This window comes from Podarcis bocagei (assembly GCF_964188305.1).
Source record: "Podarcis bocagei genome assembly, chromosome: 6".
Classification (NCBI taxonomy): Eukaryota; Metazoa; Chordata; class Lepidosauria; order Squamata; family Lacertidae; genus Podarcis; species Podarcis bocagei.
The window spans coordinates 44,663,941-44,690,880 of NC_138130.1; the positions used below are offsets into that span (position 1 = coordinate 44,663,941).

Consider the following 26,940-nt stretch of genomic DNA (forward strand, 5'->3'; position numbering starts at 1 on the left):
TGGAGGGGAGGTTGTAGTCTCTGCCTGCCCCTCCACGGGTAAGGGTATCCTGTTAAAGGGATCTGGGAGGAGTGGCTCTTGTCCAATGCCCAGATGGGGGCTAGGATCATACCACTCCTCCAATGGGGACCGCTGGGGGGCAGAACGCATCTGTAACCAATAAAGCTGTGGCCTTATTTGATCTCCAAATCAATATGCTCCACTTCTGACCTTCATGCATTCATTGTGGAAGTTTTGGGAAGGGGGATTCTAGCCAGGTTCAGATGAAGACCATTAGAATCCTCTCTGCATTCAGAGTAAAAGGAGGATTCTAAACACATTCAGCTGAACAACTGGAATCTCCTTGCAGACATTGGGAGCTGAGGGGACAGGGCAGTGCACACAGATACATTGGGGTGGGGGAATTGTGCATGCCCCAGGTTCAACCCTCATGCTTTCTTCTGAATGTCTGAAGATAGCTAAAGTTAGAGGGGAAAATAGCACCTCACAGAGTCAGGACCTGCCAAGGCTAAAACAATGAAGAAACCCGGGACATTGGTTACCTTGCTGAGGTCCTCTCTTCAATGAGACGATTATCCTCATAGAGAGAAGACTAACTAAGAGATGTTGTGGGCACATTTTAAGAAACAACTAACCTTGTGCCAGCAGCAACAGCTTAAAAAATCATTGAAATAGTGAGAAATCCCAGGACTCTTGACAGTAGTCTGGGAGAGAGGGAACAGTTCCACTACTGGAGGAAGTGATTCACAAGAGTTAGTGGAGAACTCACTGTACAGATCTTAATCAAAACATGAAGGAGAGGAAAGGAGAATGAGGTATAAAACAGAAAGACATAGATAAGGTAAATGTTTGGGTTATTTAAGGCATTTGTGATTCCTCTGGCATTTTGAAGGGAACAGAACTTAGAATTCTAAAACCTCTCCAGTGAAAATTTATAATACTCTGTGTGGCCATATGGCATGTGTAAATATTTCCAGAATGCTGTGGGCTTTGAGATGGGATGAAGAGAGCAAACAGTTTTATTACCATTTTAATGAACACTGATGCTAAAGCTTTAGCTGAAGTTCAGCTATACTTGTGTGTAGACTGTGGGGTCATCCATAAAACATGTCACACTAAAAACCACAGTAGCAGCTCTTTTCACTCCTCCCTTGACCTTCTTGTCACAATTGGTCTCAAACAGATTCTTACCCAAAAGTATTAAATACTTATTGGGACAACCTTGGTATTTTATTGCCTCTGAACTATCATTCAATTTTTGAGTTGGAAGGAAGCTTCATTAATAGGGAATAATGAACTTGCTCACTAGAAGCCTCAGCACTGCATGGAGAACAGTACTGCATGGGGAACATAAATTTCCAGCTTACCTTTGGGTGCCGGGAGACAGTAGAAGAAGTGGGGGTGCTGGTAGCTAGGGGTGTGCAGGGCCCCCTAGATTTACTTTGTCTGCATTTGTGCCTTTAAAAAATTGTTTCTGAGTTGCCCTGTACTTTTTCCACTTCAGTCTGTAATTATGGGTCCAAACGGCTCTGTATAAAATTAGGATTTGTTTTCTCCATTCACTATATAATGGGGAATCCAAAAATGTCTATAGAATTTCCCCACTTCGGCCCAAAATTTACAGGCACAAGTGCAGCTCCATGTGGATTAAGCCTACCGAATAGGTCCAGGGGCTTTATGTGGGAGAAATTGAAAGGGGTTTCTTTCCTCCATAAGAGATTTGCTTCTTGCTCTTTCTTAAAAAGGTAAAGGACCCCTGACAGTTAAGTCCAGTCGCAGATGACTCTGGGGGTGTGATGCTCATCTTGCTTTACAGGCCGAGGGAGCCTTTCTTATCTTGTAACAATTAAGAGGTTGGGCAAATGATGTAAATTATCACTTGCATATTTTTAAAAAGACATTTCAAGCTTCACACCAGTTCTCTTTGCGTCCGCCACAAAGTTACCGGTAGGTTGTCCAGAATGCTTTCTGTAGAGCTCTTGGTGTTTTTATTCTCTGTTCTTTTTTAATGCAGATCAATATAGGGTTTCTGATTATTTTTTAAATGAAACTTTTGAGTTAAAAAAACCCACGACAACTCTCGGCTGGTGTGCTTTATCAATCCTATCAAGCACTCTTCAGTGCTCCGCAGGTAATATTTTGGACAACCTCAGATATATATAGTTGGCAATACTGCACAAGAATGTGTATTTAGGAGAAATGCACATTAAAATATATATGTGGGGGGAACTGTAATTTAAGATAGGAAAAATGAGAAACTGAGAGAAACCTATATTGACAGATCCCTCTGTTCCTAAACAAAATATCCCTCAGGCTCACATGAACCACTGAATGGAAGAAGGTGCCTATCCCAGGGGCAAAGACCTCAGGCCAGTTTAACATCTTTTAATATTATTTAAATATTAGTCACCGCCACATAATGCTGGTTGGGTGGTTTTAGCTCGAGTGAGGTGGTTTTAGTTCTGAGTGCCTCTGTGTGTATTAGGTCTCTTGTTTACTGTGTCCAACATTTACTTTTTATTATTCTTTTGTCTTGGTGTTGGATTAAATGTTGAATCAACTGTAATTTATTGCATTTTTAGCCTTGATTTAAATGTGGTTTTCTGTACATCATGAAAACAGATGGAACATATATCCTATAACAAGGGTCTGTGGAACAAAAAAAAATGTAGATGTTAAGAAGTGGACAGAAGTTCAAAGAACTGGAAGAGAGCACAACCTCTTTCTTGCTAATTACAAACTATGCAGGACTTGCATAGTTACTGCAGAAGGCTTGAGGTCGTGTGCTTTTATATTGACAAATTGAATTCAGTGCTTTAATATATTGTACAGATGTGAAATATTGTTCAAAAGAGCCATGCCAGAATACAATTTTGCAATCACTTAATCTGCATGTCAATATTTTATAGGCAATTTTATTTAACATCTTGTACATTTATTTAACATCACTGTACATTTTCAACAGTGAAACTGGAGGTCCTCAGGAGTAATTGTTCTAAAACAATAAGTGGGTTCCCTCCCCATTTTTGTCTGATGGAGAAACAGCCATCATTTATATTTTTGAAAAGCAGTACTTTAAAACATTTCATTGTATCAATCAAGGTCAACTTAATCCAAGGCAATCTTAGGGCAGTCAAGTGCACTGAAGATGCAGGTAAAGTTGCAAGAAGAATTCCACTAAAATATGATTAGATAAAATGACTAGGTGAAGTGTGCATCTCTCACTCTGAGGTTGCATAGTGTGAATTATCATGCCTACCATGTGGCACTGCAAGCAGTGAAGAAAGTGCATGTTGCAGCCTGCATTGCATCTTCAAACAACTATCTGGTGGAGTTTCTATAAGTTCTCCAGACGCTGCTGATTCCCACTATGGGGTGGGACTGTTGGAGCCCTTGAAGACTGACTGTGACCAGTTGACTGCACATTTTGGGTGGCCACTTATGTCTCTGAGATTCAGTCAACCTTCACGAGCGACCAAGCCATTAGGGCAGGCATAGGCAAACTCAGCCCTCCAGATGTTTTGGGACTACAGTTCCCATCACCCCTGACTATTAGTCCTGCTAGCTAGGGATCATGGGAGTCATAGGCCAAAAACATCTGGAAGGCCAAGTTTGCCTATGCCTGATTTAGGGAACGCTTTGCCAACTGAAGTTTAGCAGGAGTCATGTCTTTTAAAAACTGTACATTGGAACCCAGTTTTCCTGTTTTACTATTTTATTGATGTTTTTACTCTATTTTGATGTTTCTCTGTTCTGTACCTTTGTTATATTTTCTACCAAAGGGTGGTTTATAAATATTTACATAACAACCAAATTAAAGTTGCTCGACTTTGGAGTGGTCTTGATTCTGCAGTTGTAGTCCTGACTGAAGTGTCCAATGTCATAGCATGTGAAATGGTGTGGGCTCATGCTTGAGTTTATACAGTCTGATAAAATGCTTGCCATTTTGTGGCCAACCATGTGCTCTCTTGACTTCTGTCCCTCTTGGCTTATTAAATCAAGCAGAGAAAGTTTGACTGGTTAGGTCAAGGAATCTGTTTAAGATTTCATTGCATGAGGTGGTGGTCCCTGCCACCTTGAAAATGGCAGTGGTACAACCATTCCTATAAAAGCTGGACTTGGATCAATTACCTTGGACTAACTAGTTACAAACACTGGTAGTGGAGAGGATCATTGCAGGGTGGGGATGCAGGCATTCTTAAATGATACTGATTATTTAGCCCCAATCCAAACTGAATTTAGGCCTGGTCATGGAACAAGTTCAAATGCAGTGACTTTTTATGGAACCTGTAATTCATGTATTTCCACACTGTCAACCCCAGTGTCTTTAAAACAATAAAAAATAAAAACTTAATAGAATGGTTGTGATGCCACCAACCATCAATAATAGAGTTGGGGTTCCTCAAGCTATGTGCCTGTGTGTGTTAGCTCAGTGGGACAAACTTTTCAGGACTGCATCCCTTCTGACAATTATTGGCTGCATCCTTATTGAATTATTATTATTATTTATTTTATTATTTTATCACTTGCTGCAAACATTTAAGTACTTATGCAATTATGGCTGTAACCTTTTTTTCTGAAAAAAGGGGCTATTTGATATTCTTCTTCTAAGAGCATGGTGAAAACATCTACATATTTTCTCGCCATTAAGGAGGTCTGGAAAAATAGTAGGATTTCTCCTTTTTATCGCAATGGATATACTATTCATAAATAAATGAATTTATGAAGGACCTGTTGCGTGCAGAAGAACATTATCACCATTGTAGGCAAGACCATCTAGCTATGTTCCACTGACTCATTCAAGTTTATTTTAATATAAACTTTTAAATGTATTTTTTTTCCAGAATGTGTCATCAAAAATCCGTAGGTAAGTGGTGATTGAAGGCTGTCTTTGTATTGCATTGATAAAGGTGACAATTTGTTTAACTTTGCTAAAATACTCACTAATTTCATTGCCCAATTCTCCATGTATAAAAAGTATTGTATTGTTTGAATGACAAAGTGATACTTTAAACAAAGGATGAATTGTGCAGATGAACAGAAATCACTTAAGTGTTTTTTAGGATCCAGATCCCAGCTTTGGGGCGGGGGAAATTCCCTTCATTTATTATCAGCAAGGTATTTGCTTTCTTGAAGTTCAGATGCTGAAAGTTGCACTGTGGAAGTTATCCTACACATCCTTCTCTTTGTCTGCTTCAGTGTGTTACTTACTTAATGAGCCACATTGGGATTCATAAAAGCCTCACAGGTGCACTTACTTGCTCGGGCTGCCTATGTCTTCTTCTTGCCTTGTCCTTTCCAGATTCCCCTGCCTGCATTTTGACTGATCTTTAGAGCAGCTTTTGAGTGCCTTGCCTTCAGAGGTTTTGACCTCCTGTAACAGTAAACATCAGCCCCATTGAGCTTTTCTACCTTTGTTTCTTCTTCACCTTTGCTTTGCCCTAAGTCATCTATATAAATCCTGATCCTGCATTTTTGTAGTGTTCGTGCAAGCCTGTTCTGCAAAGATAGACCTATACCAAATTGTTTTTCTTTCACTGCTGCTTTTTTATTTATCATTTCTTGATAAACTGCAACCCCAGTGAAACCAAACAAAGGTACATTTAGCATTACATATGATAGCAATTCTTATGACTATTCATTATGGCTTATTTAAGGCTTACTCAAACCATTGTTCAACCTATTTCACCACTGTCTATACTAGTCCTCCAATTTCTCAAAAGTCGTATTCTCCCACCCAATTGCCTCCTGTTTTTCTGTTTTATTTGCAGGGAACTTCAGAATTTGTTTAGAATTTTGGTGGGTGCAAGGTGAAGTTCATCTTATCACTGTGAGATGTGTGGTTTGTGTTTTCCTTTCTATAAATCACCAACACCTGCCTGCCCAGGTGCAAAAAGGCCCATGGAAGGAGTTACGCCATAATGTCTTCCACTGAGCTTTAATTGAAACAGCTTTCCATGTTTCAATTAAAGCTCAGTGGAAGACATTATGAAGTAGCTCTTCCATAGCACGTTTTGCAGACCAGGAAGTTCCAGTAGTTCAGGAGGCTCATCCAGCATTGTATTCTGCCCAGAAGTGAGCTGTAAATGCTCCAATGCCAAAATTAGCTTGAGAAATCCTTCTATTTAAACCAGACTTTGAGGCACAGCAAAACCGAAAAACGATAAACAAATGGAAGTGGGAAATTGTCTCATTCCTCAGAAGGCCCCTATGTAGGTGGGGGGTTTTTTAAGGACAAAGTTGTATAATAAACTTTCACTAGCAGGTTTCGACGGACATTTGGACAATAGATCTAATAATGTGGGAACATGACAAATTATAGTTCTCATTCAGCACAAGACAATAGTTTATTGATTTCCTACACCATTTGCATAGATTTATCTTGTAATAGAAAATGTTCACATTCTTTCTAAATACTTATTGATTATGTGAATTCCCAAATAATTGCCTCATCAGTAGATTAATCTTTCTGGTACTCTAGTTTAATGTACAGTTAATTTCTTTACCATTATCAATTACACAGCTGATTTTGTTTTGCCCAATTAACAAAAAATACTCCAGGAACCACATGTGCATATATTTACCAAGGTCATTTTAACTGAAACAAGATCAAGCGGACATTTGTAGAAGCACTTAATAGTAAAAAAACTGACAAATATTGACACATATAAGCATACTAGTAAGGGATGAATTCATTCTTAATGCATGCTTGTAAATGTCACTGCAGGCAGATAACATTGTATCATGAAATCAATTATGATATTTTATAGAAGATTGATTTATACCAGCAGATGAGGCATCAGATCTCTTTTAATTTTGCTTAAATCTTAAATGCTTAGTTTCTTAGTTTCTAATTACAGTGCTACAGCATATTTTCTGCACTGTTTTCTAAAGTAAATTATGGCTTGGATGATTATTCAGTTTATAACCACATAGGAAGAGCTCAGCTACTATGCATATTAATTAAGATCACAAATATATGGAATTCTGCCATTAAACCTTCTCCAGGGGTATAGATTTCTGCAGAATATCTGCAAGCGCCATTAGATTTCAGCTGCTTCTATTTATGCTGCCACAGTTGCTATTTTTGATGTTATGAAGGCCCTGAATATTTCCATGTAGATGTACTTTGATCACCGTAACACTAAATCATGGATTTTGTAGTCCACAGTAGTCTCAAAATGCATAATGAATACTGCACAGAGACTGAAGCATGAATGTGAATAAAAATATTGGAGGTTTGCATAGTATAGCTAGCATTTGTTTAATGCATTAAACAAATCATGAAACTTGTGGTTTTTTTAATTATTATTATTATTATTAATGTCAATCAAAGTCTGTACTGGTCTGGTCACAACAGATGCCTACAAATCAAGCCACTCTTTTGAAATCAGTCTGCAAAAGTCTGTGTTCACAAAATATAGCACTTTGAGAGGATTTTAGGGCGCAGTTTTATGGTCCTTGGGAAAGGGTACCAGAAGCCATTGGACATGTAAGCAACCTCCATCAATGAATATGGGAGATACATCATCCAAGTGGTAGCTTTGACACCAGAGCCTCAATCTTTAACTGCACCAAAGCCCAATGTGAGCTGGGCTAAAAAGGGTACATTGCAGAAGTATAGGAAGTGGCTGTGATTTAAATGATCCTAAGGTCTCCTTTCCTCTGTCCTGCCCCACACTAGGACAGAATTTAGAAATATATTTCTGAGGATGGAAAATATCACAGTAAATCTAAAATTATCAACCTGCTTCTATCCCTCTTACCAGTTCCGAATCTCTCTTTGGCGATCACTCATAGCTGAGTAAGATTGTCTTCCATGAACGTGGTCTTAGCAGTGAGTCTGTAAGTGACTGTGGAAGCCATTTCTGGATCCACATGTCCTTCCACAGTAGGGACATAGGTTTCTGGGCAGGAGTTGATCATGGTGAGGGTTTGCTAAGTGTGCCTTCCTCTTAGGTTTTAAAAGTATGTCAGATCTGAATTTCATGGTTTCTTCATAACTTGATTTGACTGCAAACTGTGGTATATGCTTCCTATATATTTGAACTAAGGTGTTTGTCTCTTTTAGTTAGTGGATTGTAAAAATAAAATAAAGCTGGGTGGTATTCAGCTACTCAGAGAACACCCACTGAAATGAATAGACCTAACTTAGAAATGTTGATTAATTTAAATGTGTCTACTCTGCGTAAAATTTAATTGATACCATCCATTTAATTTGCAATGCACTGATTGCAAAAGATAGAAAGAAAAAGGAAATGAAAAACTACTTTTATGAAACACCAGCACCACTGATCTGCCCTTTAGCCGTCAAGTAAATGGCTCTATACATAGTGCTTTCAGATGTATGGCCATGCAAAATGCAGATGTGTTCCAATCCTTATTTTCAAGAAAACAGAAATAATCATTCCAAGATAGCTGCAGAAACAATATTCTATGGCCATGTTTCCATATCATATCAAAACAAAACTTTTAGGAAAATTAAAACAAAATGTGAGGTCCAAATCACCATAACCAGTGGATTTCTTACATGCTAATAAGACATCAAGATTACCCTCTCATTAATACCAATCTTTGTCACAATGGCCTGATGGAACCCCAATACAGATTTGGATCAGCTCTAGTATCTCAGTCACAGACTAGTTGTTGTGATATGGTCTCCATCAGACTGCCATAAGGCACTTGGCACTCAATGCAATCCAGCCCTGATCCCTTAGCTGCAGAGTTCTATACAGCAGATGGGGGGACCACTGTGAACTCTGTGCAGGAAGGAAGGCCAGTTCAGCTGAAGACATTGATATTATACGTACCTATTTTCAGGAAAGAGGGATTTCTCCTAGACTCCTGATTTGGCAGTAGAATGTCAAACCTGGAGCATGAGAAATGAAGCAGACCTTAATAAAGTAATGCAACATACTGAATTAAGCCAATAAATATTGACTTTCCATCAGATTTGCTTAATACAGGGAATGCCTACCAAATGTCTAGCGCCATGTTGTACCACAAATAGCCTTTGACACACCATTTAGAGGAAACATCAGCTGTCTCTTCCAAAGCCCCATGAGTGATATTTCTCCATTGACTTTTTTCCAAAAAGACAATTTGGTCTATAGCCCCATCACTTTTATGACAGAATATGCCGTGCTATGGCATGAACGATGGAACCAACCTTCCTCTCCTGTGTTATTACTCTAGCATTATTATTTAGCTGGCTTTGAGCCTGTCTGTTTTTAAGCTACTACATCGTCGATCATGTGGGTCAAGCTGTTACAGAAATGGCAGGAGAGATCTGCAGTAAATGATCATCCTAGAGGTTATACACAGACTTTTACATGACTGCAGGGGATGCTGAGAATTATTAAAAGGCTACAGCTGTCACATTAGCCCACCAAATGCACTCCTATCCTAGAAGCCACAGCCAACCCAAGGACTAATGACTGGTTGTACGACTTGACTGAGGCCTTTTCTATTATATTGACATCATACATCCTGTATCATAAAAGCCAATCTCATGGACTTCATCATATTTTAGTGTCACATTCTAGAATGTACAAGAAATGAGAATTATGCAGCTAGAAAAAGGCTGGACTGAAAATGAAAGAAAATATGGGATGGGTGAATGACATCCAGCAAGGTTGTTAAAGGATGGCTAAAGTCTGCTTCGTCAAAGAAACTAGAGTCATGAAGGATGGTGGGCAAGTTTATCCTCTACTCAAGCAGTAACTCTGAAAACATCCCTTTATTTTTAAATATTAGATGTAAAATGCTATCATTCATTGCTATTGGGAAAGCTAAAGAATTACACTTCCTGGCACTACCACAATATTGGGTAAACTTTCCCCTGAAATTGGATGGACAAGCCTATCCCTTACTTCATACAATGTTTCATCCAAATCAGTCATAGTGCCTGAGGTATGGCACCACCATTGAAGTGCCCTCCCAACTCCTGTACATACTCTGTGCCTATTGCCACTGCCAATTCCAATGCTTCCCTTGCCCTCGTTGCTGCCCTGCCCCATTCCAGTCCCAGAAAGAAGCAGTGTTGCTGTAGCCGGGAAAGTGACAATTCAGTAGTGGTGTCCCACTTTGGGCAGCACTGTTGATTCAACTGATTCAAATACCTTTTAATTTTTCTGTGGTTTTATTTAAGAACCACTATCCCACTTAAAGAGGTAGGTTTCATAATCCGATCTCTCCTCAATCCTCTCCACAATGAAATCTTCATCTCCTTGCAAAGCCCAATCAGGTCTGGGTGGTGTTCAACACCAACACAAGCAGCCAGGTTTTTTTTTTTTTTATTATTATTATTATTATTATTATTATTATTATTATTATTATTGGTGCTGCTGCTACTCTTACTACTTATTACTAAAATGGTTTACAGATTTAACACCTGTTACAAAAATACGACCACACCTAATTAAAATACAGTATAAGGCCACTTCGACAAAACATTAAAACAAAAACCAATAATTCAAACGTACAATCAACAAGCCCATTAAAACAACATAACAAATAAAACAGTTAAAACAGGAAGCTAATATATGCCCCCAATACAAACAAAACCGAGTTCTTTAGCAAGTTGGAACAAGTATTATTGGAATTAGAAAATCATAAATTAATTTTATTAGGGGATCTGAATGGAGTCCCGGAACCCAATATCGACAGAAGTGAAAAAAATAGGAAAGGGAAGCAGGGGAAACTCCCAAAAACTTTCGATGATCTCCAAGAGAATTTAGATCTAATAGATATCTGGAGATACAAAAACCCTACAGAGAAACAGTTCACCCATTTCTCTGGAGTACACCAGAGCTGGGGTAGAATAGACCAGATCTGGGTCTCCAGGGAACTTTCGCTGAGAGCGGGGAGATGTACAATAGAACCCAGAACGCTATCGGATCACAATTCAATCTTTTTGGAAATAAAGGGTACTCCACCAGGCCCTTATAGATGGAGAATGAACGACTACTTACTGGATCAGGATGAGATTACCGATAAGGCAAAGAACGTCTTGAAAGATTATTTTGATCATAATTTACATAAAGAAACTAAAATTAATGTGGTATGGGATGCCAGTAAGGCAGTCCTAAGAGGTTTTCTGATTCAACAGAACAAATATAGGAAGAACTTGAGAGAAGCAAAGAAGGAAGAGGTAATTAAACAACTAAAAGAAGTAGAGGACAAACTAATAACAAACCCTGGGGATGAGAGGTATATTCAAAATTATAAATTATTACAAACCCAATACTCAACACTGTTGAATCAGGAAATAGAATGGGGAATAAGGACGATGAAACAAAGATACTTTGAATCAGCAAATAAAACTGGTAAGTTGTTAGCGTGGCAGCTGAGGAAAAAACAAAAGCAAAAGGTGATTAATAAAATTAAATTTGAAGACCAAACAATAGAAGACCCCAGCGAGATTAAGGGAAAGTTCCTTCAATATTACGAAAAGCTGTATAAAAAGAAAGAGGTAGAAGATACAAAGGAGATAGGAATGTATTTGGAAAGGAACGGAAAAGAAGATTTAATAGATGAGGAAAAGATAATGTTAAACGAACCGGTAACTATGGAGGAGGTTAGAGACGCAATTAAGAAAATGAAACCCGGAAAAGCCCCTGGCCCAGATGGCCTTTCTCAAAAATACTACAAATCGCTAGAGGAACACCTGGTCCCTGTACTCTGTAGCGTAATTAATAATATCCTCCAAGGAGGGGAAATGCCTGATTCGTGGAGAGAGGCACATATCACATTAATTCCCAAAGCAGACTCCGATACACTTAACATATCAAACTACAGACCAATATCATTGCTTAATAATGACTACAAGATTTTCGCAGGAATAATGGCTAACAGACTTAAGAAATACTTGAATAGAGTAATCCATAAAGACCAAACCGGATTTCTGCCCGGCAGGCAAATAAAGGAGAATGTGAGACATGTAATCAACATAATCGAATATCTGGACCTCAGGATTGATATCCCTGCCGCCTTAATCTTTATAGACGCCGAAAAGGCCTTCGACAATGTGTCCTGGGAATTCCTTATTAAATGTATGGAGAGGGCAGGAATAAGAGGGCCATTCCTAGAAGGCATTAGAGCAATCTATTCAAACCAAAGAGCGAAACTTATTATTAATGGTAACTTAACAAGCTCATTTAAGATCACAAAAGGTACAAGGCAGGGGTGTCCCTTATCACCCCTGTTATTCATTATGGTCCTGGAGGTATTACTGACTAAGATTAGAGGAACTTCGGAAATAAGAGGGATTAGGATAGGTAAAAAAGAATATAAAGTTAAGGCTTATGCCGACGATCTTGTAATATCAATAGAAGAGCCTCTAGAGAGGATAAACGTAGTCATTGATGTAATGGAGGAATTTGGGAGACTATCGGGGTTTAAACTGAATAAAATAAAAACAAAAATGTTGGTAAAGAACTTAGACGAACAAACAAAAAATAAAATTGAGTCAGATTCCGGGATAAAGACATCAAAAAAGGTTAAGTATCTGGGTATTTGGCTCTCAACGAAAAATATAAACCTCGTGGAGGATAATTACAATAGAACGTGGAGCGAATGCAAAAGAGATCTAGACTGCTGGAGCAGATTACACCTCTCATGGGAGGGGAGAATGGCTGCCATCAAGATGAACATCCTCCCCAAAATGATATTCCTGTTCCAAAACATCCCGGTAATCAGGGGTACAACTATGTTTAAGAACTGGCAGAGGACCCTTTCTAGATTTATTTGGCAGGGTAAAAGGGCCAGAATTAAGTATAAGTTACTCACTGATAAAAGAGATAGAGGCGGATTTGCGCTCCCGAATTTACAACTTTACTATGAGGCCTCGTGTTTATGTTGGGTGAAGGAATGGATAGTGTTGGACAATACCGACTTACTAGATTTGGAAGGTTTTAATGCTAGGTTTGGGTGGCATGCCTACCTATGGCAAGGCAAGGGAGGTGTGCACAAAAGTTTCTCCAATCACATCATAAGAGGAGCGTTATTGGAAGTGTGGAACAGGTGCAAGAATCTGGTAGAAAAAAATACCCCTCTATGGCTGTCACCCATAGATATTCTGGTAATTAAAAAAGTGAATATGGAAGGTAGAAGATGGACCTATGCGGAACTCTTGAAAAGATCTGAGAAAGGATGGGAAATTAGACCCTACGAAGAGTTAAAAGATAAATTAATGGGGTGGATACAATACCACCAAATTCACTCTTTATGGAATGAACACAAAAAAGCTGGTATGAGTAAAAATAAATCCCAATTCCAGTTAGAAATAATAGAAGGGAAGTCTAAGCTCCTAACTAAAATGTATAACCAACTACTAGATTGGGACACTATGGATGAGGAAGTCAAAGAAGTTATGATCAAGTGGGCCATAGATATAGGACATCCTTTAGAATATGAAAAATGGAAAAAACTATGGACCAAAGACTGGAAATTTTCAGCATGTGTCGGCCTCCGAGAGAACATGGAGAAGATGATGTATCGCTGGTACATCACCCCAACAAAATTAGTTAAAATGTATAAAACCGGAGATAAGACCTGTTGGAAGTGTAAAAAGAAAGAGGGAGACTTCTTTCATATGTGGTGGTCCTGTGATGTAGTAAAGAAGTTCTGGGGCTCCATCTACGATGAACTAAAAAAGATGTTAAAGTATACCTTTCCAAAAAAGCCCGAAGCATTCCTTTTAGGAATGGCGGGTAGTGAGATCAGCAAGGACGACCAAACTCTATTCCAGTATGCAACAGTAGCCGCTAGGGTACTGTTAGCGCAGAAATGGAAAAACCCCAGTATTCCAACAATCACGGATTGGCGAACTAAACTAACTGAATACATTGACTTAGCAATAATGACGCAGAAAATTAGGCATCAGGAAAACACTAAATTTATTAAGGACTGGAACAAATTTTTCTCATACATGGAGACGACTTTAGGAAGCACCAAAGTCACAGTAGGTATAATTTAAAAATTGCGAGGTAAAACGCGATAGTTAGTAAAAGACACTGCTGTAAATACGGCTGAGATAGAGGTCCCGTCGTGGTGGTGGGAAGTCAAAGAACGGAAATATTGTATACCGATTCTTGAATTATTTTATTATCTTTGTTGTGTTTTTGTTTTACTACTAATAATGTATATGTCTTTTTAGATGTTGGATTATAATAAAAACTTTTTTAAATCGGGGAAAAAAAAACAAAAAAAAACAGGAAGCTAATAGAAGGCAGACACAGGTACCAATTCACATGCATAGCTGTACCAATGCTATGGGATTTGAATGTTTACCATATTCTATTTATGGCCCATTCCATAAACACTTACTACACCAAAATCAGGTCAGGGCCCATAGATTCTATTAATTTATCTATTTTGCGATATTTTTCAAAGTCCAGAAATTCTAGGTGTTCGCATTTTTCCTTAGAATTTATTTATAGTGTTTACCATCCATACTAATAATCATGTCTATAATTTGTTTTCTTTGAATCTGATTGTAAGCATCAATCTGAGGAGCTAATAAATACGAGACATAATAACACACACACACACACACACACACACACACACACACACACACACTTTAAAATCTCCTAAAATAATCTTCCTGCTTTCAGCACTGACCCATTTTTTTTTTACGACACACACATCAAACCTCAAGTTGACTATTTGCTAATCAACAGGTTCCACTACATTGCACAACTGTATTGTTAAAAGTTCATTATTATTAGACTTTGTTTTCACAGTCTCCTTACTATGTTCCTAAAAGAGCTATAGTTTGGACATGGTTTAATGGTTTATAAAATGGTACATCAAACAGATGACTCAACCTTTTGAAGATAATATTTTTCAGGACAGGTTTGCCTCATAGAGTTTGTTTCATCCATGAGAACAGAACAGTGTGGTCAGATCAAGGTGGTAATAAAGAGAAAGCAAAGATAGGTGCCCTTATGAAGTTTGCTTGCATGAAACAAAATAAAAAGTTACAACAGCTTTAAAAGAAAAATTCTCTGCTCAAATAAAAAAGTCCCACTAAGTTTTCAACAAGTTTCATACTACAGCTGCATATGCTTTAACTGTCTCAATTGTTTAAGCTTAGAATTAAAACAAAAAACAAAATCCTAATATAGTTATATAAAGTTAGATATAATTCGTGTCTGGAGTTGTTTTCTACTTTTCACATCATGCTCATTCCTCATAAATAGGTTTGGGCTTGAAAACGGGGGAAAGACAGAAGCAGTGGTTGATATTGCTCACAGGATGGAGCCCTGCTTACCCTGTTCATGAGCATTTAATCAGGTGATTAACTTTTGCTTGTCAGAATATCCCTAGCTTGGGGTGGGGTGGGGGGGCTCATTTCTGACTTAGTATGGGTTGACAGAATGGGAAAATACACCGTTTAATAAATTTCGTCTATCAATTTATGCACATTTTTAGCCTTTCACCGTGCGGTCCCAGTGTGGGTTTCATATAGTTAGAGATATTGGAGAATTCCAATGAAAACAGGAAACAAAACCTGGACTGAATAAGCTTGAGTATACCTGCCACCGCCACCTTGAGCATCTTCCCTAAGAAGGGAGAGCAACTAGCTAATATATGGTTTAAAACTACAGAGTTCAGGGAGGTGCACAGCCACCTCTTTAAGGGCCAATGGTACCAGTTCCCTCCCACAACAATACATTTACAACTCACTAGACTCAACCAGTTGACCCCTTCCGGCTCACTCTTGTGAACCACTGTGAGCAAGGTTCAAGAGGACAAGTGATTAGCTGGATCCCTTCAAGCGGTTTGTCCACATCAACAGGCCTTATCCATTAGAATCCCCATTATATATTTTAATTTGTCTTGTTTCCCACACGTTATGTTTAGACACTAAAACCACTGGCCAAAGCACAGGGCCCACAAAGCCCTTTAGTTGCATGTGCTGAATCCCTCACACATGGAAAAAATCTCCTTTCCTTATATGAGAGAGGTAAACATTTTGTACATGCACAGGCATTTCCCAGTGGATATATTATGTGTTTCCCTTGTGTAGAAGATAATTGGAAATTCTTTTGTGTATAAGACTCATTGGCTGTGATCCAGGGGCTTTAATGCATGCAATGATTCTGGCGCCCACAATAATTTCCTATTATCTTCTACACAAGGGAAACACATAGTGTATACAAAGGGAAATGACTGTGCAAGTGTACAATATTTCCCATTGGTGCTCACCTTGCCCTCCCTAAATGGTGCCTCTGGGTGTTTTTGGAAAAGGTTGCTAAGACTCCTATTATCAACAGGCATGCACAATTGAATTGATTAGCTAAAGATGGAATAAATTATTTAAGGGCTCTGTGATCCAGTGGCCCCTATGAACAGAAAGTCCTTAACTAAATTACTCTACATTTACTATATTAATTCAATTTCCTGTGTCTGTTAGTGGTTGATAATAGGAATCTGATCACTCTCCTTCAAAGATGCCCAGAGGCACCATTTAGGGAGGGCAAGGTGGGTAACAATGTTATTATTCCTAAATAGCACTTACATTTCTTTCCAAATTACTGGTATTCTACACTTGGTAAATATAAAACAATACAGTGGTATTTGTACTGGCTTTGTTCAGAAACAAGGCACAATTCCATTTATTTCAAAGAGGGGTGACGGATTATCTCATATAGTTATAATTAGACATTAAAAAATACCCAGCTAATGATTTAAAAATGAATCACACTTTCAAAACTAAATATCGAATATATTCAGGACTGGATTTCTAAACCTTTCTATAAATCTTCTCACAAATTTCCATTATTGGTATGCTATAATTGGGAGGGAAGTCGTTTTTGCTCAAATTTTAATGAGAAACCACCTAATTTGCATGCTGTGACCAATATATGTACCTATATACAGCTATTCTTCAAAATCTGTACTTCTTTGAATTTTGCGATGCTGTCCTTTAGTCAATGTGTACAAAAATGTGCCATGTGCACTCATATGCGCACATGTGAAAATAACACAAGAAAATGCATATGAATGCTGACAAATATATGTAATTATGCATATATTTCAAATTGCTGTAGAAATGTGAAGAACTGATTTTAAGATTGGAAAGATGAGAAAGAGAGAAACTGTAATCAGAGGTGATGCCGAGCCTAGGGGGCACTGCAAGGCACCGCAACTATGACATAGTATAGTGACTTGAGCAGAACTGAAGACGAGGTGGAGCGAGGCACCGAATTTGGGCCTCTCACAAGGTGCTGCTAAAATTAGAAAATCTAAAGTCTGCCCTTGCTGCAACTGGGAGTTGTGTCCTTAGTTATAGTAACCTAAATATGTGATAACTGTATCTATCCTGCCAGGTAAGTATGTCTGTGCAAGTATCACATGAAAAAAAAATTGGATGCATGACGTGGGTGGCGCTGTGGGTTAAACCACAGAGCCTAAGACTTGCTGATCAGAAGGTTGGTGGTTCGAATCCCTGCAACAGGGTGAGCTCCCGTTGCTCGGTCCCAACCTAGCAGTTCAAAAGCACGTCAAAGTGCAAGTAGATAAATAGGTACCGCTCTGGCGGGAAGGTAAACGGCGTTTCCGTGTGCTGCTGTGGTTCGCCAGAAGCGGCTTAGTCATGCTGGCCACATGACCTGGAAGCTGTACGCTGGATCCCTCGGCCAATAAAGCGAGATGAGCGGCGCAACCCCAGAGTCGGTCACGACTGGACCTAATGGTCAGGGGTCCCTTTACCTTTACTCTGGAGTTTGATCACAAAACTACATGTAAGAATATTCAAGATTGGTGTGAAAAAAATAAAAGTGATTGTAAAAAAGAAAAAGTCTCAAAAACACTTTCCTTGAAAAGGGATAACACTTTCAAGCATCTAAAAAAAGAAGTACAAGGCGGTCTCCTAACATCTGTTTCTATATAGTTAATGGGGGGGCAGAGATCAACTCAATACTGGTTTTAAAACTTCATTCTCAAGGACACAGATGCCAGATTTCACTGAGCTAGATACTTCTCATACATAAAATAAATCCACATGCACAGTTCCCCGATACACCAAAAAAAGCAACAACCAAACATGCTGATACTAAATTTTGAGTTCTGGTATTATATAGTACTACAGTTACCAATATTTCTTCTAACCCTGGATGAGTCAGTTGTACATCACTAATATAGTAACAAAGCAGCATATATCCCAAACCACTTTTATGGGTCTTATATTCAAACAAAAACCTTTAAGACTGAAATGCATCAGTGCTGCCAGAATATCACAATATGTGAAACCATTTCTTTGCTTATACACAATGCTAGGTTTTCTGCTAACACTTATTAGATATTGGGTATTGTGGACAGAAATGCATCAAGGTAATTCCATCTGGCTGCATGCCTAAATCTTGCAAATTTAGTGATGCAAATAAAGTGAAAATACCACTGGCAAAAGCTTCCTCTCACCTTACACCACTTCAAGTGCATGAACATATGAAACTGTTTTATAACAAGCTGGACTGTTGGACTGTGTAGCCTGTCTGAAAGGAACTCTCCAAGGATCAAACATGGGACTTTCTAACCCCACAAGCTGAGATCCTTTCATGGGGAGCAACAGAAAACTGAGGGTTGGGACCTCTTACATGCAAAGTATGTACTGAGCTATGGTCCTTCCCCCAAAGGCAATGGTTTTTGGTAGTCATATTCAGATGCAGGTATTAATTTGGGTTGTGATCTAGCTAAAGTTAGTTGTAACTGAGTCCTAATGAAATCGGAGGATGTCTATCTTGTCCAACAGCTTCAGTACATCACCTGACTTTAGCTGGGTTAGGCCAAGATCATAATTCCTCCCAGTAGCTTTGTACCATCTGCTGTTGGTAGCAGTATTATGGCTGACTCAACCTGTTTCAGTAGAATGGCTTCCAAGGTCATAATCCCAGCATAATGCTACAGGTCATAGCTTTTGATTAGCATTCAGTACACCCCACTCCACATGTCTTAGGGTAGATATTTAACTTTATAATTGTGTGTCCTCAGCATTGTTTAATGCTAATGTGACATTTTGCCATGAAATATTGAACAACTATATAGATCTATTAAAGAGGATACTTGGAGAACATATATTGACATTCACAAAATCTACATTTTGAGAGAAATAGTAAGAATAGCAAAGTATATAGGAGCAGAAAGACTAAGAAATCATTCAAGCTAAACAAAATATATTAGGAGCAAATATGTTCTGTCCATATGTTCCAACAATTTGTCTACTGTGAATTTTGCCATCAAATGATGGTGCAGTGTATTCTATATGGCATGTGTCTGCATTAAGGAAATCTTATTCCTTTTTGAGTTAGGAACCTCATGTGCCTTCTTTCCTGGAGTCCCAGTCCCCAAATCATTTTGTTGCCAGTCAGTTAAGGGACATTCTATTTCTATTGGATGGACGTGAATCATGTTTAGGGTCTCCAGTTTGCTCACCTCCTATGAAGGCAGAGGCAAACAGATGGACTCAGTTATGTGACTGGCAAAGGTACATTTCTTGAGAGTACAAGAAGGTCAGATAATAAATAATCATTGAACTAGATTATTGACATTCGATTTGTGTAGATCAGATTGGAACTGGATTTTTGAAAAATGATACAGAAGCAATATTGTGTGTACTGCATACATTTTAAAATCTTGTTGTCAAGCGGTATCTTACCAGGCAATTAGACAGGTTGTTAAATCCAACTGCTTCAAGGTTTGTTTTGTATGTGCAGCTTTGCTTTCCATTAGAGGCTGAAGGAGGAGAAAAGGAAGAGAAAAGTGAGCTGTTAATAACGGTAATGGCAATAACACCAGCCATTTTATACTGCTTCACACCAGGCTTATGAGGTACATTAAGAGCAGCTGTACCAGAAAAATACTTACAAACCACAAATGTGGAGAGAACATGCTGTTACCATATTCATTAGACATAATTCTATTCTACAAGAGTACACACAGGCAACAGGGCAACAGAAGCTGCGGAAAGCTTTGAATGCATTGTTTCAACTGAGAAGCCAATATGGCCCCACATTACTTATGAACCAGGAGAACCAGCACAACGTAAAAGATTTCAGACTATCCAAAATGCTGAAGTAAATCATGGTTTGTTCTGAAAAACAGAACGTAAATATAAATTGAACATTGGAATAATCTGAGACAGGCAAGGCTGGAGAAGAAGCCTAGCATCATCAGTGAAACCTTGTCAGTAAAACAGGGGGGAAATTGGCAGATTGTGTGATGTGCTCTGTTTCCATAATAATAATAGTAATAATAATAATAATAATAATAATAATAATATATTATTTATACCCCGCCCATCTGGCTGGGTTTCCCCAGCCACTCTGGGCGGCTTCCAAAAGAATATTAAAATACTATGATACATCAAACATTAAAAGCTTCCCTAAACAGGGCTGCCTTCAGATGTCTTCTAAAAGTCTGGTAGTTGTTGTTCTCTTTGACATCTGGTGGGAGGGCGTTCCACAGGGAGGGCGCCACTACAACTTGCTGCCCTGCTTTGCTGGAGGAGGGCTTGTAAACCAGTCCAAACCCTCAGGTTGGTTAAGGTTGTTGGGTTTCTTCCGGCTCATTGTCTTTAATTGTTTTAATTGGCGAGGGAGGGGGGAGGGTGAAGAGCGCTAACACACAAATTGGGTCTAGGTTTTTCAGTGAGGCGGGAATGCTCACCCCATCCTTGGGGCAAGTAAATAAAAGCTGTTTTCCCAAGCTATTCAAAACAACCTCCTCATTAGCCTCTCAGTCACCAAACAAACTCCCCCTTTACTTACTGATCCAGTAGTAGTGGGGCTAGAAGCAGTGTGGAATTAGAGAAGAAAGGGGTGCCTCTTGCTCCTAAACAGCAAACCAGAAGAAAAGAACTAACGCTTCTTAGGACTTGTAGCCCTTGGTAAGTCTACCAGTCCCAAGGGCCACAACATTCCCCCCTCCCTTCAGAATGTACAAACAAATGAGAGATGGCCATTATTTTCCCTTTCCCTGCCCCATCCTGGTAAGTAAACAGAAGAAGGCAAGGCATTTTAGGGGAAATGGTGGGAGGGATAAAGTAGTAGTTTTAATTTACAGAAGATAGGCACAAGTAGCTCTGTTGTGGTTTACGTGCAGCATTGGTGGAACTTTGGCAGCAATGTTATTTTGTACCTACAGGTGTAGGCACAAGCCAAGAAGTGAGCCTAGGGACTGATCTACATGTAACAGCCACCACGTGATGGCTTTAAGGGTAGGTTTTTATGCAGAGGTTGGATGGCCATCTGTTATGGATGCTTTAGTTGAGTTCCTGCATTTGGACTAGATGACTCTTGGGTCCCTTTCAACTCTACAATTCTGCGATTCTATGATTCTACTTCATAGGATTGCTGTGACTATATAGTTAGAAGTCACCGCAGGCAATATCTTATTGTGTGGATAGAAGAAATTCCACAACCACATTTCTTTCAAGTGGGGAAAATTGTCAAACGAGGCTCCGAGAAATCTGAATGAGCTTTTTGTCCATGCTCATTTGTGCCTTACCAGTCCCAGATTAAAATGCGCATCTGTAGACATTTAATTTTGGCTGTATTTCTTACATGTGCGCATATACTAATTGTGTTTCAACATTCTCCAGGTGGCATACCTTTTCATGCATACTGAAGAGATGGGGTTTACAAAATTCAGATAAAGGGAAGTGGATTATACTCTAACAGATGAATAAATAATGAGCTTAATGCATAGGAGCCATTTGCTTCAAAGTTTTCCATCTTCTTTCATTAAGTGGAAACATAGTTTTAGTTCATGCATACTAAAGTAGCAGCAGAAACATTTCTCTGCAGGACAAAGGCACATAACAATCAAAGCTAACCAAAGGGCTAAACACTAATTATGCCACAGAGCTAGCAGCTGAGTGTTAGGAATTATTTAAACAAATAGTCTTTTAAATAAGAAATGGAAGCAATTTTTTAAAAGTTGTTTTTTTTGGGGGGGGAATGCAGAAGTGATTGCTTTGCTAGGAAGTAAGTGTCAGATAATCAGGAGCTTATCATCTCCAGGGAACAGAATATACTGTGAAGAATCTGACTTGAATTTACCCTTTATTGGTTGTTTGATAGGAATTGAAAATTGGAAATAAATAAACTCAGCCCATCCCTAGTTAAAGTTAATTGTATTTAGTACAAATCACAGCAGAAATAAAAGAAATGCACATTGGCCCAGAAAACAGCCAGTCGGGCTACACCACATTTTATACTTATTGTTTTGATAGTTTACTAGTGGATATCCTTCAAAGGCTGGTACACCTTGAAAGGTAGTGCTTTTTTTAAAATAAATAAAAATCCCACAAAAATAAATCAAATCCCCGGATAAAAGAATAGAATTGTAGAAAGGAACCCCAAGGATCATCTAGTCCAAATCCCTGCAATAGAGGGATGGCACTGCTTCAGTGCTGAACAGCTCTTACTGCCAGAAAGTTCTTCCTAATGTTTAACCAGAATCGCCTTTCTTGTAAATTGAATCCATTCTGGGTAGCACAGTTGGTTAGAGCATGGTGCTGATAAGGCCAAGGTTGCAGGTTTGATCCCCATATGGAACAGCTGCATATTCCTGCATTGCGGGGGGTTGGACTGAGGATGATCCTCAGGGTCCCTTCCAACTCTGCAATTCTATGATTCTATGAGTCCGACCCTCAGAGAACTCATAGAATGAATAACAGAATGATGCAATGTCAGTGTTCCTAGAGATAGCATCTTTTTTTACCTAATCAGGTTTAACAATGCCAGGACTGATGCCAGGTTTTAGGGAGGCCTGGCAAAGTACCGTCTGTGAGGCCCCCAAGTTGCTGTGACCTTGGTGGATTTACTGGGAGATGGATGACAGGAAAAACAGGAGCTGGATAGAGCACACAGAAAGGAGCACTGTATCACTGCAGTGAGGTAGGTGCTTTTGCTATCCCATTGATATCCCAGATTCAACCAGGGCAGGCTTTCTTCCAGATGCTGTTGAACCACAACAGGCATAGGCAAACTCAACCCTCCAGATGTTTTGAGACTACAATTCCCATCATCCCTGACCACTGGTCCTGTTAGCTAGGGGTGATGGGAGTTGTAGTCCCAAAACATCTGGAGAGCCGAGTTTGCCTATGCCTGAACAATAACATTCATAATCTCTTACCACTGACCATACTGGCAGGGGCTGATGAAAATTGCCGATCATCATCTGGAGGGTACCACATTGGTTATCCCTGGATTAAACAAACAGATTCTTTGCTTTGTAGTCATTTGGCACTTTCTCCAGCACTGGGGGGAAAGCAATCTTAAAAGGATCTATCTAGCTGAGTATAATTGCCTTTTTTGGGTCAGACGGGCTCCTTTAAATAGGTTCAGGTGGGTAGAGTTGATGGACTTCCATTTCATGCGGCTCAATGTGGTGCCTTCCATGGTTCTAGATTCAGGTATGCTAATCATATGCATACTATCCCTTGCTTTTTCCTGTAGGACTAATTGCAGTCATTAACAGTCGTCAACAGGTTGACCATACCCATTGAGTCAATCACGCATTTCCTACTACCCTACTGAGAAAAACCTCACCCCACCCTCCCACTTTTTCTAAGGGTTTGGTGACTTCTGTTTCAGTGTATCTGAAGAAGTGTGTATGCACACGAAAGCTTACACCAAGAACAAACTTAGTTGGTCTCTAAGGTGCTAGTGGACAATTTTTTTGTTCCCTTTAAATAGGATTTCCCTTTCTACATCAGCCTTATGAAGACCTCTGAAAGGACACAGCAAACAGGAGAGCCATCTTCTTATTCCCTCTTTTGCTACAGAGCAAAAGACTGCATTAAACAGTGAGCTTGGTTTCCACATCATTGCCAGGGTAAGGAGATACCAAAGCTAGAAGAGAAAGTGATCTCAGGTGTTTCTTGCAAAGCCACAAGGCCAAGTCAAGGCCAAGTGCTAGCAGAGGCTGAGATGGGTCAATATGAGGTTACAAAAATGCTTGGCCAGGACCCAGGTGAGAGGTCACTTGCCACTTGTCTGTGGAAAGATACTAAGCTGTTATCATAGTCTTATTTTGATAACAGAATGAAGTAGCACCTACTGTGAAGCACGGGACTTGCAAGTTTCAGCAATAAATTTGCTTATGCTCAGAGTTGGTGTGAAACATTTCAAAGAGTGGTTTTGAACAGGGCATTGGGGGAACTATTTTAGATACGTAGAATGGAAGTGGATGTCTCAGCAGACATTTGGGCTGGCATGCCAGGATATGAATATTGGGGAAGTTAACTCAATTTCATACCCTCTGCAGAAGCTGGGCTATGTAATCTGAGATGAGTTTGTGAGAGAGTTTCTAAATGATATCATAGATATGGATTATTCAGTTGAAACCCCCACAAGTTTGGGATAATAGATAGCACTTTGAGAGTAGGTCTAAGTCAATTTTTCAAGTATAAAAGCAGGTGTTTGATACCTCACATTTTCAAAATAATTGCTGAATATCCCTTGATCATCCAATGACTAAAATACATTGAATTAACTGTATAAAGATGCTTAAACTATTTTTCCAGAATGTCTCAATTAAGGTAAATTAGCATATATTTCAATATTTCATGAAGACTGCTGTTACATTCCAATGGAATAATAATGTAAGATATGAAGCAGCCTTCAAATTTTGGTCTCTTTTTAGTGAAACACATTTTTGTTTGTATTTCTTATATAAACAACCCCAGACAGCATCATCATCATCATTATCATTATCATTATCATCATCATATCTTCCAGGTTAAGAATAACAATGGCTCTCAAAGTGAACCATTCACAGTGCGACCAGGCGTTAAACAGGGATGTGTTATCGCCCCAACTCTATTATCTTCATCGTCACGATCCTATACATTGTCAAAGGGAAACTCCCCACCGGTGTAGAAATCATATATTGAACAGACGGAATGCTCTTTAATCTAAGTAGGCTGAAAGCAAAGAGTAAGGTCATCATAACTTCTGTCATAGAGCTTCAGTATGCTGATTACAATGTAGTGTGTGCACACTCAGAGGATGACCACCAAACATCCTAAATATCTTCGCAGAAGCTTACAAAAAGCTTGGCTTATCTCTCAATATCCAAAAAATCATGGAAGACAATCTTACTTGGCTACAAGTGATTGCCAAAGAATATATAAACAACCCCCAGACATCATCATCATCATCGTATCTTCCAGGTTATGAAATAGTTTCCGTACTTATGCAGAAATGCTGTACAGCGGACCCTCCGGATACGAACTTAAATCGTCCAGGGGGTCTGTACTTACCCCAAAAAGTCCATATCCAGAGGCGCCGCTTCTGTGCACGCACGCGACAAAACCCAGAAGTATATACTTCTGGGTTTGCCATGTTCGCAACCCGAAATTACGTTACCCAAAGGTAACGTAATCCGAGGTACCACTGTATAATGTTCCTGAATATAATATATTATTAATATTTTTAAATAGCAATGCAACTTTGACAAAATGAATAAATAGGTAACCCAAATCTTTGGCATGATATGAAAGACTTGATACTTTCAAGAAATCAATACAGAAAATCTTTCATGAAATTTAAAGTTTTTGTTTCCTCTGTGAAGTTGTGAAGCAGCATTAATACCCATGGAGAAAAGAGGCTCTGTAAAAGCCATGTGAAGATTTAAGATATTGGAGATTAGTTTACCCAATTCAATTCAGTTAATATGGGACCTTTTACTCTAACATCTTTTCAAGCTTGGGATAAGCTGAGGGCGACTGATAGGTTTTATAAATATTTCTTTTCAGAGGTACAGCTGAAAGGCATATTAAACATTTGTCTGTGGTGCCTGAATGAAAAAAGTCAAACAGAATGATTTGATTTCTATATTACTAATGCTTTTTGAACCAATCGATTGGAATTGTAGCATGAACATGAACAAAATGTACTAGAAAGCTTGAAATATGATGCAAGGGTTTGCTTTATATCTTGCATATTTTCATGTAGGAGTAGCAACTGAAAGCTTATATAAGGTCCAAGATTTATATAAAATTTTGGCTTTGAAATAAACCATTTGCTTCCAATCTTTGTACCTTAAAACATGAATATATCAGAGTTTGCTAAATTGGGCCTACACAAGATGGAAAGAAAATGCTAATCTCTTCCCCTGTCTTCTTTGGGGTATAGGGGCTAGCATGGCAAAAATTATGCTCCTAAACAGAATAATTTGGGGGCTTATGAAATCAAGCTTTTTACATGCCTCTGCAGTTAAGAGCCTAAAGTCTGATTCTGTGTCTAAGGAAGAGATGTCTTTGATAGAATCATAGAATTGTAGAGTTGGAAAGGACCATCTCTGCAACTCCTTGCAAGACAGGAGTCTTTTGCCCAATGTGGGGCTCAAAGCCATGACCCACAGATAAGAGTCTCATGCTCTACTGACTGAGCAATCTCATATGACTTTGCTTCTATTCCTGCTGAAACAGTATGGGAAATGTAAACATTTTTCTCTCCACCCAACTTACTAAAAATACTTCAAACTGAGTTACAGTTTCTTAATAGAGTACCAATATAGCTTTTTTCATATATATAAAAAGAAAGAAAGGAATGAGTATGGATATTGGGGACTGTCGTTTTCAACCATCTCTGTCTTTCCATTGCAATTCAACAGATGTACTCTGGAGGCAAGGAGGGAACGGGAGAAGGAAGTCTTCTGTTTAATTACTGCTCTCAAACACAGATGGTGCCTGGAGCTTTCTATATGAATCCAGACAAGAGTATATATCAATTGTACTGTCCGCTCAGCTTCCACCGAAGCAAGCCCTCAGAGGATCCTGTTTGTAAACTGTGGCTGAATGCACGAAACAGAGACAAGAGGTTCAACTCTTAAAAACCGAGTTCCTCATTTCTCTTTAATCCCCTTGGGAAGCCCAGTTAATTAAAGCTGTTTATTACAACTTGATCAAAAAGTCTGAATTCT

General features: G+C 38.9%; 1 long non-coding RNA gene across 2 annotated transcripts; it reads left to right on the top strand.

The window, feature by feature from the left end:
- Positions 1-340: 340 nt before the first annotated feature.
- Positions 341-26,888, top strand: LOC308589047. 2 transcript variants are annotated; one of them, XR_014009061.1, is made up of 5 exons: positions 341-841; positions 2,015-2,131; positions 22,740-22,907; positions 23,709-23,847; positions 26,632-26,888. It is a non-coding gene; the product is annotated as an uncharacterized lncRNA (long non-coding RNA). The 2 variants fall into 2 exon arrangements; XR_014009062.1 differs by lacking the exon at positions 2,015-2,131.
- The last annotated feature ends 52 nt before the right edge of the window (positions 26,889-26,940 follow it).